We start from the raw sequence: 3,977 nt of genomic DNA, 5'->3' as shown, positions 1-3,977 counted from the left end.
TGGGGGTCCCGCGGGAGTGCCTGGCCAGCCAGGGTGAGGGGCTGATGGGTATTTGCAGGCTGGTCACACCCCCTTCAGGGTGGGGGTCCCCACTGGGGTGCCTTGCCAGTCTGGGTGAGGGACAGAGGGCTATTTTCAGGCTGGCCAAGTCCCCCTGGTGATGGAGCTCACAGCCTTTCTTTTTTTTATTTTTTTTTATTATTCTGGGATTTATTTACCTTCTATAATTGAAACTTTGTTGCCTTCAGTGGAGCTCAGAGCCAGCTGGGAAGCTTGGTTTCCTCCATCACTGGAGCAACCAAGCCTCCTGCTCGCTCCAGCTCTGTGGCTGCTGGCCGCCATCTTGGTTGGGTTAATTTGCATATAGTCTCTCTGATTGGCTGGTGGGTGTGGCTTAAGGCATAGCAAAGGTATGGTCAATTTGCATGTTTTTCTTTTATTAGATTAGATTCTTAGAATTTAGACAGAACCAGATGAAAATGTAACAAACCTACTTATGACAAGAGGAGAATGTCTTCTCAATGTGTATATATTGACGAATACTTATTATTAAACAACACTTATGTTTCTAAATTCTTTTAGATTGTTTATTTACTTGCATAAATTTTATTAACAAATAAGTTTAATTTTTCAATAAAAACCTAGTTGAACTGAACAGCACCATCAATCAACTGAATCTAATGGACATTTACAGAATACTTCAACAACAGCAGAATACACATTTTTTTCTCAAGTTCATCTGGAACATTTACCAAGATAGACCACATTGTGGACCATGAAACACAACTTAACAAATTTAAAGGAATACAAATCATAAAAAGTATACTCTCAGATCACAGTGAAATGAAAATAGAAATCAATAGCAAAAAGAAAGCTGGAAAATCCCCAATGCTTGAGATTATTCAACATACTTCTATGTAACACATGGGCCAAAGAAATCTTGAGATAATTTAAAATATTTTTAACTAAATGAACATAATAAAAATCAGAACAGAAATCAATGAAACCAAAAGCTGGTTCTTTGAAAAGATCAATAAAATTATAAACTTCTACCAAGGCCAACTAAGAATTAAAGAGAGAGACACAAATTACTAATATCAGAAATAAAATAGACCATCACCACAGCCTCATAAATGTTAAAATGATGATAAAGGAATATTAGGAACAATTATATGCCCAGACAACCCAGATGAATGGAACAATTCTTTGAAAGACACAAATGACATCTTCAAATGTAACTCCTAAATTCAAGAATGAGAAAACAATCTGATTAAATATTTGCACAAAGATTGGAACAGACATATCACCAAAGATATACAGATAGAAAATAAGCATATAAAAAGATGTTTACCATCATATGTCCTTAGGGAATTGCAAATCAAAAGTAGAGTGGAAGATGCAAGCAATGATCTAACAAGGAGGCCAACCTTTGGCATTGCAAAGAAGCAGAGCCACATTACCTCTTCATCTTCAAGTACAATATTGAGCTTTGCAGCAAGAAGCAACCTCTCTTTTCTGGATCGTGGGAGACAAAACCTCATGTTCAGACATGAACTTTGCTGCACTGAGCCCCCTCCACAGGACCGCTTTACAAACTCCACAGAGCACTCCATTTTAATGACTATTCTCAAAATAAAGGTCTATTTTACTTTGCTTCTCCGACTTTAAATGAAAAGCACTGCTTTCCCACAATGCCTCCTTGTTCTTCTTTCCCCAGACTTCTGAAACTATAAGATCTCAGAATTTCCCGCAGCTGCTAATTTTTGCATGTGTTTTCCTCAGATTGTCTGCTGCAGGAACTTGGTTTCTGGCTTGTTGTAGACTGATTTTGCCTCTTAGCTTAGATGTAAGGGTTTCAGTTTGGAGATACAGACTGGAAGACGAGGAAGGCTCTTGGGAACCATATTGAGCCAATAAACCAAGTAACACAGGTGTCTGATTTAAACATAGAAAGGTAATATTGCCAAAAATATATAATCAACTACAATGAATTGGTAGCAGTTAGGAAAGGCCATGAGCATATACTAGTTTCATCATTATCACTGTAGGGAGTCAATAGATGCTATATAGAGGATCAAATATATTTCATAAAGTAACAATTATAAGGTTAATCATTAGAATAAAAACATAAACTCTCTAGATTACCAGACAATGCACACACACACAAAACATTATAGATAATGTAATGAAAGATTATAGAAAATAAAAAAATCAATGTAACAGAAAACATAATATGAAATACATTAAATGAAAACTAAAAATACATGTCATATAAATAAAGTAAACTGATAATGCCTCAGTGGAAGAAAAAAATCATCTCAAAGTGAATCACAAAGCAAAATTTAATTGTATTTTCAAATTTAAGAGATACATCTAAGATAAAATAACTCAAAAATTAAAGGATGAGTAAATGTGTGTCAGACAAATGTGAAGCAAATGATAAAGGGTATAATCCACTCTGATGATCTCATCATTATGGATACCTATGAATCAAATAACCTTGTATCTACATAATTAAAGCCAAAATTACAGGAAACACAAGGGAAAATAAGATACATTAGTTACAGAATATTTTGATTCTTGATGAATATGGTTGGCGAGGGAGGGAGAGCTGTCAAATGCTTTTTCTGATTACTGGATAAAAGTGATAATATTAATGAAATTGAAAAGGCAACATATGAAACAGTTTTATGGACAGGTGACGGTTTTATCTCTTACCTGATTGAAATTGAGAAGATGGTGAGCTTTCTAGGTGGTTAGAAATTGGAACTCAAGCTTTGGAGAAGGATTAGAGCGAGTCATACAGAACTGAGGGTCTCAGGGTGGATCCTTTCTCTTGTCTATAAGTAGGGAAGGTACAGTGGCATTGGCAGTCTTTAAAAACAATATGCCAAGAGTTTAAACCCTTTCCATCTAATGTAGCGGGCGGGGGGGGGGCATACAGAAAGATGGCGGCAGTGGGGGCAATGGTGGGTGATACACAGTGACTCTTGCGGGCCAGAAGGTGAAGATTTGTCGGCTACAAGCTAGTTCCTGTCTTTGTGAATAGGAGGAATGTGAGATGAGTCCCAGTGTTGGCTCTCATAGTGTGTCTGGGGACAGCAGGAAGAAAATCTGACAGACAGTAGTTAAACCCTTGTTAAATGACTCCAGTGCATGATCTCCATGTGAAATAGGCAATGCTCAAATAAGGAGGCAGGAAAACTAAAAAAAAAGTAAATTCTGTCAGACAGAAGTGGTCAGGAAGGCGTAGGAGAAGAGGTTAGTTCAGCATCATGGATTCAGGGGAGGAGAGTCTCAGAAGGGGACAGCCTGCTCCATAAAAGCAGTGGCTGGTGAACAGATCCACTCGCAGATCCATTCCCTGGTTGCCAGCGGCAGTTCCTCCCACCCTAGTAGCTGCATTAAAAGGAAACGTGTTTTTCACACAGTTCTGTGTGGTTATGACGCTTGATTTGTGTTCTCCCCTATCATTTTGTGTGAACTTGTCAAAAGACCCCAAATTTTCTTTCTTGGATTTGTGTGCTTTGGGTGCAATAGCTTTCCTCTTGACTGCGATCATTTGTTAGGGCGGGAATTCATTTGTGTTATTTCTGGTCCATGGCTTCTAGCACAGTGCGTCGGGCAATAAACATTGGTTGGGTGAATATCTCAAAATGTTTACAGGTGTTGTCACATGTAGAAAATTAAGCCACAGGCAATGCATATGCCTATGCAAACTATGTAAGGAATCTTAACTCCCATTTCAGATCTCAATCCTGAGGCCCAGTCAAAGAGACTCACTAAGTAAAATACATTTGATGAATAGAAAGGAAATGAAGAACCGAATTGTCTCTGCAAAAAATACTTTTGATTTCATGGAATTGAAATTATGAGCTGTTTGTTTGAAAAGAATGATAAGAGCACTCTGCAGCATTAGCATGCTGACCCCCAATCCAGTCGTTTACTTATTCATTCACTTAAATATTGATTGAGTG

This window comes from Myotis davidii, unplaced genomic scaffold (genome assembly GCF_000327345.1).
Source record: "Myotis davidii unplaced genomic scaffold, ASM32734v1 scaffold159, whole genome shotgun sequence".
NCBI classification, from domain to species: Eukaryota; Metazoa; Chordata; class Mammalia; order Chiroptera; family Vespertilionidae; genus Myotis; species Myotis davidii.
The sequence above is the reverse complement of the archived record's forward strand: the minus strand, read 5'-3'. Positions refer to the sequence as shown.